General features: G+C 43.4%; 1 protein-coding gene across 1 annotated transcript in view; it reads right to left on the bottom strand.

The window, feature by feature from the left end:
• LOC124799199 (sialin-like) overlaps positions 1-13,484 on the bottom strand; it is a 142,855-nt gene that overhangs the window by 69,603 nt on the left and 59,768 nt on the right. The window lies entirely within an intron of this gene.

Genomic DNA, 13,484 nt, shown 5'->3' on the forward strand with positions numbered 1-13,484 from the left:
TACAATTGTGCTACGTCCGCTAACATAAGCCTCCAGAAGAAAAAAATGGCGGGAAGTTTGAATTCCAACAGGATAATGCATGCAAAGACCGTACTTATCTTTATTAATATTATTGATTATCATTCATCAACATTCATTATTATTTATTATCATTCATTATCATTTATTATCATTTATTATTATTTATTATGATTCATTATTACTTATTATTATTGACTTGCCTCCAGATTCAAATCCCAAAACGATAATGGCTGCAAAATCTTAATTTTGTTTATTATTATTCATTATTATTTATTAACATTCATTCTCATTCATTGTCATTTATTATCATTCATTGTCATTTATTATCATTCATTACCATTTATTATTATAGGCCTACCTCCACTAGAAAATTGCGCCAAATTCAAATTCCAACACGATATTCTCTCGAAAACTGTACTTCTATTTATTATTATCATTTATTATTTATTCAAGATGTCCGATTTTCTCGGTGATAAAGCCATTTTCCTTACATCCATAACAAAAATCTATCACACGTTCAAATCCCAACACCATAATTGATCACATGTACGAGCTTTCTGTCACTTATCTTTTTTCACTGGTAACCTATCATAATCGTGCTAAATAATAAACTGCACTTATAGTAACGTAATTCACGTCCTTTGATTTTGCAGGGGGGAAGGGACTGAAGACTTTATTTCAAGCAGTACAGTCATCACTTGTTCTCCAACACAGTCAGCACACACATCTTTGATATCGCAGTGCAGTCACCATGACATACACGCTCCAACTGAATTAGTTCAAATCCTCGCCACCACCAGGCCAGCACACGGAGACACTGCCTACGCCTGTCACGTGAGGCGGCCAACCACTAGTGTGGGGGGCGAGCCCAGCAGTCGCTCACACGTCGTAAACATGTTTTCGCTGGACACGCTGGAACTTGTCGAGTTTGACGTCACAGCGGCCCCTTGTCCACTCACCATGTGTATTCGTCACCTCCGCACGTTTTCCCGCCAAAATTGTCTGCCTCAGAGTTGAATCACACAACAGTCGACCGTTCGCTGCCACACTTTTGACGCCACGTTCAAACCTGTCGATGCCGACCGCTCACCATTCCATCACGTGTCCGTGTGCGAGCGAGAACGCAGTGCTACACTTTTGGCGGCAAAGTTTGCTCGATAGTGGAATCCGCCATGACTATATAACAGCACGTTTGAACCACACTAGAACGCCTGCTAATTGACTCGCTCTCGCGTGCATGTAATAACTGTATAGTCGCTGCGCCGCCGCCCCGCTTACGTCACACACCCTCCATACACGCGACGGACATAGCCTTCTGTAAATACCTCGAAAATGACTCTTTATTTCAGACATTACGTTCATGCAGGTGTGTCCCAACTGACTTCTCCACGCTCACACAGCGAAACTCCAGAGCGCAGCTGACATACGCGCGGCCGGCTGAGCCTGCTCCATCGACAGTTCCCTGGCCGGCTGATGTCAAGCGACCAACGGTGCCCGCACAGCCCCCACGCCCAGCGCGCCAGGTAGGCAGCGGCGAGCGGCGCCTCAGGGTCCAACCACAAACGGTCAGCCGCGCTTGTCTCAGAGTCCGACTTCGTAAACATCTTTCCGCGACCGTGAGCACTTAACGCCGGACACGATGTAACCTGTCGACCGCGTGCCGGACAAAGGATACGTTTGGCGCCAGAGTTTGCTCGACAGTGGAATCCACCATGACCATATGACTGCGCGTTTGCTCATCGCGAGAACGCTCGCTAATTCACTCTCACCACCCCACTATATTAAATAATTGAATTTACAACCAGCGCCAAGTTTGACATCTGCCAATAAACAGAGCTCACTTGCGCTTCCGCCACCAACCTAAGAAACATTGTTTCAAACTATGCCACCAGCACTCAACCTCTTCCTACACGTTTCTGGTAAACGGACTCACCCTGCACTAGGTTTACAGATGGAGGAACGAATTTACTTTATTTAGGAATGGCGTATATGTATCACACCGACATGCCCCACATCATACAGACATGCAAAACACTCCTACATAACTCATTTATAATGTTCTAGACACATGCTTGCTAATTGTAAACAGTTAAAAATAACTCATAGCACAGCCTACAGACATGGGAACCGCTCATAAATAATGCAAAACATTCACCTCCAAATAGCCAAACAACTGCTAATTTTCGGAAATAATTTCAGTGCATAGGCTGATGGAAGGAGGAACGAGTGTACTTTATTTATTTGTGAGATATGTTTTTGAAACTTTTACTTCTCATAGGTTTCGATATGTAACGCTCACATAAGGCAGTTTCTGAACTCCAGTAGTGTACTAGACTTGGCGACACAACCACACCCATCAAGATATTCATTCCAATCCAGACCTGTAACTCCTCTACAGATAAATTTGTCCAGTTATTTCTCTACTCACTCACATTCTGACCAGATTGCCGTCATTGCGCAAAAACAGCTCAGACTGGGCTGTACTGCTCGGGGAAGTAAGGAAGGGCTGCACTCTATTTATTTGAAGCACCGCACTGATCCCACTGTGGTAATCTGACACAGGCCACAAACACGTAAACAACTCCTAATTTCACCACACAATAGCAAACAGCTCTTAAATGATGCAGTACAGAATATCAGCAGACGAGCTCTGTACTCTTAAACTCTGCAAATAAAGCACCACACAGTGCACAGACGTGCTCTCAAAATAGTGCAACAGACGCGCCCAAACACCACCAGCTGCCAAACCGACCAAAAGTCTCTGCTCGGCCTCCCCCAAACATGACCTCAACACAGTCGCATTCGCACCTATCACCGGAAAAACTGATATCCCCTATGCGCCTTAGATTACGCTCCAAGGCAGGCCGCGCGTGCGTGCGGTCGGAGGGGAAGGGGATCCCAGAGTCTCCAGCCAAGTTCAGTTTCCGAGCGCTCGTGACAGCCGACACATGTGAAAGCTGCATTGTTCTTCTCATGTATACCGCCGGCGTCTCAGGTCTGGCCGGCCGAAGTGGCCGTGCGGTTAAAGGCGCTGCAGTCTGGAACCGCAAGACCGCTACGGTCGCAGGTTCGAATCCTGCCTCGGGCATGGATGTTTGTGTTGTCCTTAAGTTAGTTAGGTTTAACTAGTTCTAAGTTCTAGGGGACTAATGACCTCAGCAGTTGAGTCCCATAGTGCTCAGAGCCTACCTATCTCAGGTCTGGACCTGCCTTCACGTCTATTCTCAGAATAGCTCATAGCTCGTTGACATACTCGATTAACGCGGCCGGGGAAAACATTTACTACTCGCATGCAACCGAGATGGTGACGGAAAACCAATCACTCTGATCTGCACTGCAGGCGCGTGTAATCATTGAGAACACTCTATTTATTTTTTTCGAACAACTTATTTAACCATACGGTGTATCTATCACGCTATCACAAAACACCAATCCCAGATGTGCCCTGGGCCATGTTGCACAGCCCACAGACACGCACCCAATCATAATTTCAGTACACACTATAGCAATCTGCTAATAAATAATACATCACACAGATGAGTAGATACGCTCAGTACTCGTAAACTATCCTAATAACGCGTAGCAGAGCCTGCAGATCCGCTCGCAAAATAACTCAGCACACGTGCGCAGGTACCCTCACTCTGCACCATGCCCACAGGATCGTCAAGTCACCCATCCGTCTGATTTCAGACCTCGCACAGCCCCTGCTCGGCTTCCGCAAGCGTGAGTCGGCGCGGTCAACGCGCTCGTCAGCGGTCAAAGAACACACATACGTCCGTCCAGGACCGCGATCCCGAGCCGCGACCACCGAACGCGGGTGAAAGCCAACTTTATATCAAAGTAGCATAATTCCAAAGCGCAGCCTCCATACGCTACACATCATAGCAGCACCTGTCTTTACCTCCTATGACACTGTAGCACACTGCACATTGCTCCTCACACGACATTACACGGCCCTTTAACTAAACATAACTACACATCCCTGCTCTCGCCTCGTCGTGTGACCAGCCATCTAAAAACCTTCTCAATATTATTCTTACTTTACGACATTTTTTTTAAAAATAAGATCTAATTTACACCTCCCACCGCAACTAACCTCACAACCGTCCCACCATCAACATACACAAACGTCCTCAACCCTATCTTGACACTCATATATCACCCCACAAACCATGCCCATCAATCAATTTACCATTCTCATCCCATCTTTTCGAATTACAAACGTAGCCTCTATCTAAACACCAATCAACTCATCTTTATCGCACTTTCAACAGTAAAATTAATTTTACACACATCCAGAAATACCAAACGCAATTAAAGAGTCAAACTTTTATACAGAGCATCAAGCACATACGACAATATTCAAAGCCTGGTCCATATTTACCACCTCCACCTTCAATTAAATATTATTACCATTGCTGCAACATTCTGCCAGCGCTCGATTTGTACCTATTTTTCCGCTCTTAACTGTTGTCACTAGCAGTCGAATATCACTAACTATAGATTGCATAAATTTCCACATAAAAAAATCTCGCCCCGCCGTTTAGAGACTCCTTTATCCTAACACATAGCATCATTCAACTATCACTTGATCTTATCTAATAACTCATCCATCAGGTCTGGAGGGATGGTCACCCCTTGCTTTCTTTCTTTCAGCAGCAGACAGCTATTTTTTTTTACAGTGGTAGCTAAACTGCGCCATCAACTTAACATCACCATTCGCAAAACATATCTTCAAATACGTAAACACACTTACTCAATTACAAGCGGTCCCACTGAGGACATGACCTTCAATATTACAGTTATTAATCCAATAACCACCGAATCAAGTACTAAATGCTCAAACTAATCCCATAGCGCCTTACAAAGTGAGTGTCCGAGCGCTGGCGGAATGTCAAAGCCACATAGCTGTCCATCTAAACAGCCCTCCACTCAGCCCCCAGGACCAGAATGCTGAAGTGGGCTCTCTCTATATCTGCTCTCCAGCTATTGTCTAACGACATACAGTGCACAAATGGATACCTGAATAGCGCAGATCTCTATCTCCCCCTTGCATCTCCAACAGGACCTGTAAACAGTGTCTCCCCCAGCCAGCAAACTCGACGTCATTCACCCTTCACTCACAGTTTCCACTCGCCTGTATAAAACCATATTCACTCCTGCCAAAACTCACTTAATAATAAAAAAGCATTCTCCCTTTCTGAGCATAGATGAGTATGCATTTATCTTCACCCATCTTATCTCTCCAATTAAAGTCAGAGATAGACATATCTACTACCTTCTGCAACCTGTCTATAAACAGAACGATCTCAGTTACTACAACAGGACCTTGTTTTGACCATTCGCCGGAAATGCACGCAATGTTGTACGCCTCAAACTAGGTACAAGTACAACAGATCCTCAACACCCTATCATCTTTATCCTCTACCATCAAACAGTGAAAAAGTCACGAACGCACCAATGCGATCCACATCCAGCGCGGACAAACGAAATACACAATACTCCCCCTGAATAACTCACAGTGCAACCATCCAAGAATTCCTAACAGCTCACCAAATCCAACACCTCAAACTACAAATGCCTATATGAACAAGATCGTATTAAATATACACACATGCTGCAGAGACCCCTTTAAAGTTTGATTGCCCATACTCTAAGCGAATGAGAAGCTGCCTCTGGCCCTTGTTCAAACAATGTTTTCTAACACGCTTTTGCACACTGCCGAGCATTTCGTCTTTCTGCCGCAACTTCGAAGTCATTATCTGATTCTAAACAGACATTAACACAGACTGATGCATGGTCTCTCACAGGAAACTATACCTTGCACCTTATAAATCATATTCTTACAGTCGATAGCATAACATTGAATGTTTTTAAATAAAGGACACCCACAACACAAGGAAAATAGAAGAGCCTGCTGGCGTTGTAGCCACTTCCCTCGAAAGTGATTGACCACCTCTACATTTAAACTCATATGTCACAGTGACCGAATAGTTTATAACTCTGGATTCAATTTCTAGTTATTCGTCATTTTTGCACTCAAGTACAGGATCACCGTTTTCGGTGCTAGCAACCCTGGAAGTTGCGGTCCATCAGCCAAAATTTCTCCCCCAGCTCAAGCAAGCATTGTCAGTCAATCATTATGTCGTACCCAATGCACAGATGCGATGAATGAGACACCACCGATCAACTGTAATATTATCCATCACAGCTGATATCGCGAAAAATTTTACAGTAAGTCCAGCACCTGCCAATCATGTGACAGCTTGTTTTCTTAATTTCAGTATCATAGCTAAACCATACATCCTCTACTTTGCAAGTATCATTGCGATCATTCATAGATGACTGCTCAGCACGTCCATTCACACTTAATTCTCGAACACATAAAGACGATCAAATTATACCAGACAACGATATACATATTTCTAAGACCTCGCGCATAGTACTCGATCAATGTCTCTGCGTATGGCGATCACAGAGCTATCTAGTCCTCTTACGTTAAAAGACCATCCTCATCTCGGCATTGACCTACCTTCGCCGGCCGAAGTGGCCGTGCGGTTAAAGGCGCTGCAGTCTGGAACCGCAAGACCGCTACGATCGCTGGTTCGAATCCTGCCTCGGGCATGGATGTTTGTGATGTCCTTAGTTTAGTTAGGTTTAACTAGTTCTAAGTTCTAGGGGACTAATGACCTCAGCAGTTGAGTCCCATAGTGCTCAGAGCCATTTGAACCATTTGACCTACCTTCCCCGCAACATCGCTATCCAATTATTCCTCAACCGAGCAGACAAATACTCCACCTCTCTTGACTGAATAGAGCTTTCCTAGTCCTAATCCATCCAAGTGCACCACATTTCTCGAAATGTAACCAAGTCTTGGAGCTTAGCACACCATATCGAACTATAGTAACAGATCTCAAAGTGCCTTCATTTAATAGCACACAGTTAAGAAGAACAAGAACGGAGCGATATTTATACACAACGTAGTTCGATAGATTTTTAAGCAAATCATCCAATCTATCATGTGTAAAGTATTGTTCTAGAATCCATGATCAGTGCACCGAAGGTTCCGGTAGGAGAGAGAGGGGGAGAGAGAGAGAGAGAGAGAGAGAGAGAGAGAGAGAGAGAGAGAGAGAGAGAGAAAATACACACACACACTCCTAAGACTACAACGTTCAGCACTTAAAAATGGGCAATAACCTTAGATCGCTTACTTTTCCGTCCTGTCAGACGTACATTCTTCTCCCCAGTCACCTTACGTTGAGCTATCTCTACCCCAATCGTAAAACTTTTCCTTTCTATGATACGAGCCCAATATAGCCCTGCGGATACGTCTAGTGCCCAATGATCACACCAGATCACAAGTTAGAAATAATACTATTACTCCATCAGGTCTGTATAAAAAATGATAGTTATTAGCAGCCGGTACAGCCTACAAGCAAACAAATACGTATAACAGCAGCGTCCAACATGTGAAAATTAAAATTCATCCCGTCACCGACTCTGTAAACACCCGTCTGTCGGGTAAGTGTGTACACAATGATTACAACCCCTCACAAATACCCACAGCTAACTTAGTTATGACGCTGAAGTCTCGATTTTACACCGAGCATGCGACAGCGTGGGGATCGCGTAAATCAAAGTGCGTTTAGAGAAATGTGTCAACCTTCATCACACATGAGATGGAAGTCCTCTGATGACTGACGGGTTCACCGTTAACGATCGCAAGTAGACAGCGCTTTAAACCACATACCGAACACGTAGGTAAACGTTTTGCATTATTTACGAGTGGCTTGCGTGTCTGTAGGCTGTGCTATGAGTTATTTTTAACTGTTTACAATTAGCAAGCGTGTGTCTAGAACATTATAAATGAGTTATGTAGGAGTGTTTTGCATGTCTGTATGATGTGGGGCATGTCGGTGTGATACATATACGCCATTCCTAAATAAAGTAAATTCGTTCCTCCATATGTAAACCTAGTGCAGGGTGAGTCCGTTTACCAGAAACGTGTAGGAAGAGGTTGAGTGCTGGTGGCATAGTTTGAAACAATGTTTCTTAGGTTGGTGGCGGAAGCGCAAGTGAGCTCTGTTTATTGGCAGATGTCAAACTTGGCGCTGGTTGTAAATTCAATTATTTAATATAGTGGGGTGGTGAGAGTGAATTAGCGAGCGTTCTCGCGATGAGCAAACGCGCAGTCATATGGTCATGGTGGATTCCACTGTCGAGCAAACTCTGGCGCCAAACGTATCCTTTGTCCGGCACGCGGTCGACAGGTTACATCGTGTCCGGCGTTAAGTGTAAGTGCTCGTGGTCGCGGAAAGATGTTTACGTAGTCGGACTCTGAGACAAGCGCGGCTGGCCGTTTGTGGTTGGACCCTGAGGCGCCGCTCGCCGCCGGCTACCTGGCGTGCTGGGTGTGGGGGCTGTGCGGGCACCGTTGGTCGCTTGACATCAGCCGGCCAGGGAGCTGTCGATGGAGCAGGCTCAGCCGGCCGCGCGTATGTCAGCTGCGCTCTGGAGTTTCGCTGTGTGAGCATGGAGAAGTCAGTTGGGACACACCTGCATGAACGTAATGTCTGAAATAAAGAGTCATTTTCGAGGTATTTACAGAAGGCTATGTCCGTCGCGTGTATGGAGGGTGTGTGACGTAAGCGGGGCGGCGGCGCAGCGACTATACAGTTATTACATGCACGCGAGAGCGAGTCAATTAGCAGGCGTTCTAGTGTGGTCCAAACGTGCTGTTATATAGTCATGGCAGATTCCACTGTCGAGCAAACTTTGCCGCCAGAAGTGTAGCAGTACGTTCTTGCTCGCACAGGGACACATGGTGGACGGTGAGCGGTCGGCATCGACAGGTTTGAACGTGGCGCCAAAAGTGTGGCAGCGAACGGTCGACTGTTGTGTGATTCAGCTCTGAGGAAGACAATTTTGGCGGGAAAACGCGTGGAGGCGACGAATACACACGGTGAGTGGACAAGGGGCCGCTGTGACGTCAAACTCGACAAGTTCCAGCGTGTCCAGCGAAAACATGTTTACGACGTGTGAGCGACTGCTGGGCTCGCCCCCCACACTAGTGGTTGGCCGGCTCACGTGACAGGCGTAGGCAGTGTCTCCGTGCGCTGGCCTGGTGGTGGCGAGGATTTGAACTAATTCAGTTGGAGCGCGGATGTCATGGTGTCTGCACTGCGATATCAAAGATGTGCGTGCTGACTGTGTTGGAGAACAAGTGATGACTGTACTGCTTGAAATAAAGTCTTCAGTCCCTTCCCCCCTGCAAAATCAAAGGACGTGAATTACGTTACTATAAGTGCAGTTTATTATTTAACACGATTATGATAGGTTACCAGTGAAAAAAGATCAGTGACAGAGAAAGCTCATACATGTGATCAATTATGGTGTTGGGATTTGAACTTGATAGATTTTTGTTATGGATGTAAGGAAAATGGCTTTATCACCGAGAAAATCGGACATCTTGAATAAATAATAAATGATAATAATAAATAGAAGTACAGTTTTCAAGAGGATATCGTGTTGGAATTTGAATTTGGCGCAATTTTCTAGTGGAGGTAGGCCTATAATAATAAATGATAATGAATGATAATAAATGACAATGAATGATAATAAATGACAATGAATGAGAATGAATGTTAATAAATAATAATGAATAATAATAAACAAAATTAAGGTTTTGCAGCCATTATCGTTTTGGAATTTGAATCTGGAGGCAGGTCAATAATAATAAGTAATAATGAATCATAATAAATAATAATAAATGATAATAAATGATAATGAATTATAATAATGACAATGAATGATAATGAATGTTAATAAATAATAATGAATAATAATAAACAAAATTAAGGTTTTGCAGCCAGTATCGTGTTGGAATTTTAATCTGGAGGCAGGTCAATAATAATAGGTAATAATAAATGATAATAAATAATTATAAATGATAATAGATGATAATGAATGATAATAAATGATAAAGAATGATAATAATAAATGATAATGAATGATAATAATAAATGATAATGAATTATAATGAATATTAATAAATGATAATGAACAATAATAAACAAAAGTCAGGTTTTGCAGCCATTATCGTGTTGGAATTTGAATTTGGAGGGAATTTCTAGTGGTGGGAGGTCAATAATAATAAATAATAATAAATGATAATAAATAATAACAAATAATAATAAATGATAATAAATGATAATGAATGATAATAAATAATAATGACTGTTAATGAATTATAATCAATAATAATAATAAAGACAAGTACGGTCTTTGCATGCATTATCCTGTTGGAATTCAAACTTCCCGCCATTTTTTTTCTTCTGGAGGCTTATGTTAGTGGACATAGCACAATTGCACTATTTTCCCGCTAAAATTCAAACTTCCCTCCATTTTTTCTTGAGGTTAGGTTAGTGGACATAGCACAATTGGACTATTCTCCCGCCAAAATGCGCCATCTTGGATGACGTCATACGCTGTTGCCAAGTCTACATGCCGCCGTCTTGGATGACGTCATCGCCGCCATCTTGAATAAATTTGGCAACAATGGAGAGTGGGATGGCACCCCCGTTGTCACCCTACTGCCGTCGGCTAACGGGTCGACCTAGCTAAGGTTGACACGGCCCTCTACGAGTTTTCTGACATCGCTTCCTGCTATTCCTGGTTGAGAAACCATTTCATCACGTGAAACACACAACATGTCAGAACCAATAGGAAGCATGAAAGCTCCATACGTCACAAGCAGGCAGCAAGAAGCCATAATGTCTTTGTCGTGTTCAGCAGGTCTTTGTCGTGTTCAGCAGAAGCCCATATTCGAAGGGTTTTACACTGCACGCTTCACCGTATGAATACATGCTGTTTCTAAGCACCAGCACTTTGAATGTCTGGAGAACGAATCGTTACTGACAAGATTTGTTGTAATAAAATGACGGGATATGTCAAATGATGGTCAAAGAATTTTCGTATTTAGTTATTTTCGTATTATAATTCGTGTGTTATGAGAGTAGCCCGTTTTAAGCCACCAACCCATTTAAGATTCATGAAAACATGCTGTTCTTCTTCTTAGGAACTGTTAAATTAAATGTCAGTAACATTTAGGGGATGAAGGTAGAGAAAATGAAGCTAATTTAAGCGGAGTTCCAGCGCACTGTAGTTGACGGTAGTAACGAGATTTGGAACCAAACACACATTGGTTGAGGGTTTACGTTCCCCAGTTATCCAATTTTTTTTTTTCACCTTCGCATTTTATAAAAGTTTGTGGTTGTTTCGTATGAAGTTAATAGAAATAACTTCTGTAATATTTGATGTAATGTAAATATAACTGCGCTCTCTGTCAGGGGTGAGTTTGTTTGATCTTGTAAACTTTTACTATGTGATGTCTTTCCTGAGTGGACATGTATCTTTCGTTTTTGTCTTATAACACGTTCGCGGATATAAACGTTTTATTAATGTATGCCACAGACAGAACAACGTAAGTGGCATATGGCGAGGAAAGGAAATGTTGGTTTTAATAGAGATAATGTAGGAATTCTCCTCATATCCATTTCTGTAAACTCACTGTATGGTAAGCGACCAAATACAGCCGACAACCGCCACTGGAGAGCGCTGAGAGCGCAAAACCAGGCCAACCAGCTTGTGCCATGTTTCGGCAGCGCTGTGTCTCGTGACGTTGGGAATGTCCCCGTGTGCACGTCAACGTTAAGCCTAGTTTACACGACGACATTGAGTTGCGCCACTAGTTGCGTGGAATGAGTTGCACGCAAGTGGTTTCATATATGACTTGTAGACACGGCGACACCAGAACACACTTCAGTTTCGTCGTTTTGTGGGTCCCTGATCGTGCCTGAAATGAAAGTTTTGGCAGCTGCACGTTGCACGAGTTGTGATGGAGTTAAAGCTTGTTGCGTGGAATCGCTGCATAAGAAAAAAATAAGAAACGTGTTTCGATTCTTGACTGGATGATGAAAAGACGTCAGGTCGGTTGCTCAGCATCCTTGCAGAAATAATTTACAACGGAAGATCCACGAAGTTCTTTTAATTATCTTAGACTGTCACCAGAACTTTTCACGTTTCTTCTAAATAGAGTTAACTATGCGATAAGGAAAAAAGGTACTGTAATGAATGAATCAGCAGAACAGAAATTAAATATCATATTGCGTGCATTACACTCGAGAACACTTGACATGCTGTAGGATACGGGTTTAGTTGGTGATGGCGCTATTTCATTAACACCAATAATTATTAAGATTAACAGTAATTATTAACATTAGCAACAATAATTACTCGAAGCAGGCCGCATTAAGAAGAGAATGGTTTCAAAACTGTTCAAATGTGTGTGAAATCTTATGGGACTTAACTGGCTAGGTCATCAGTCCCTAAGCTTACACACTACTTAACCTAAATTATCCTAAGGACAAACACACACACCCACGCCTGAGGGAGGACTCGAACCTCCACCGGGACCAGCCGCACAGTCCATGACTGCAGCGCCTTTGACCGCTTTCATTTTGCTCTATATTGGTCGATGGCAGACGTCCGATGACAGCCGTTCAGATTCTTTGTTGATCCGTTCGCTCAGTTTTTTATTGCGGAAGGTAGCTAACCCTCGGACCGCGCACGCTGAGCTACCATTCCGGCACCGCTCGGCTAATCCCGCGCGGCCAGAGAATGATTTGCAAACTACTCTCTTGAAGAGAGATCTTTACAGTGGCAATATTTCAAAATTCTAATATATGTGAATGGGGAGCACTGCAGCGACGTTTTAAATAGATGAATATTGATTGAATAAAGAATGCAGCTTCTTGAATTTGTATAGCCTTCCCTCCTGTCAACAATATCCCTTAACAAAGAGTTGGCCAACTCGAACGATGGGATTTTAGTCTTGTAGACGAGAGCATTGCCACAGCTAGAATTACACTTGTTTGTATTTTTCTTCATTCAGTTGTATATGTGCTCCTAACTCAATAAATTTTGCCCTGCAGCTCAGATATTGTCAAACCATCTATGATATGATTGTACATGACGGTCTCAGCGGCAGCAATATGTTGCTATTTTTGTAATCAGCCTCACTGAAATCTCACAAACACCTATGCAAAGTATCGATATCCAAAAAGCGAACTCTATTCTCCGTTCCCCACTTCATATTTCAGTTTGTCTACACTCAACGAACACACATAACCTCAAAACTCGTGCAACTAGTTCAAATGGCTCTCAGCACTATGAGACTTAACTTCTAAGGTCACCAGTCCCCTAGAACTTAGAACTACTTATACCTAACTAACCTAAGGACATCACACACATCCATGCCCAAGGCAGGATTCGAACCTACGACCGTAGCGGTCGCGTGGTTCCAGATTGTAGCACCTAGCGTGCAACTAGTGTCGCCAGTGTTTTGTTTCACCAACGAGTTGCGCACACGTGCGGCGCGCATGCGCAGTGCCCGGTAGCGCAGT

This window comes from Schistocerca piceifrons, chromosome 5, assembly GCF_021461385.2.
Source record: "Schistocerca piceifrons isolate TAMUIC-IGC-003096 chromosome 5, iqSchPice1.1, whole genome shotgun sequence".
In the NCBI taxonomy this organism is placed as follows: Eukaryota; Metazoa; Arthropoda; class Insecta; order Orthoptera; family Acrididae; genus Schistocerca; species Schistocerca piceifrons.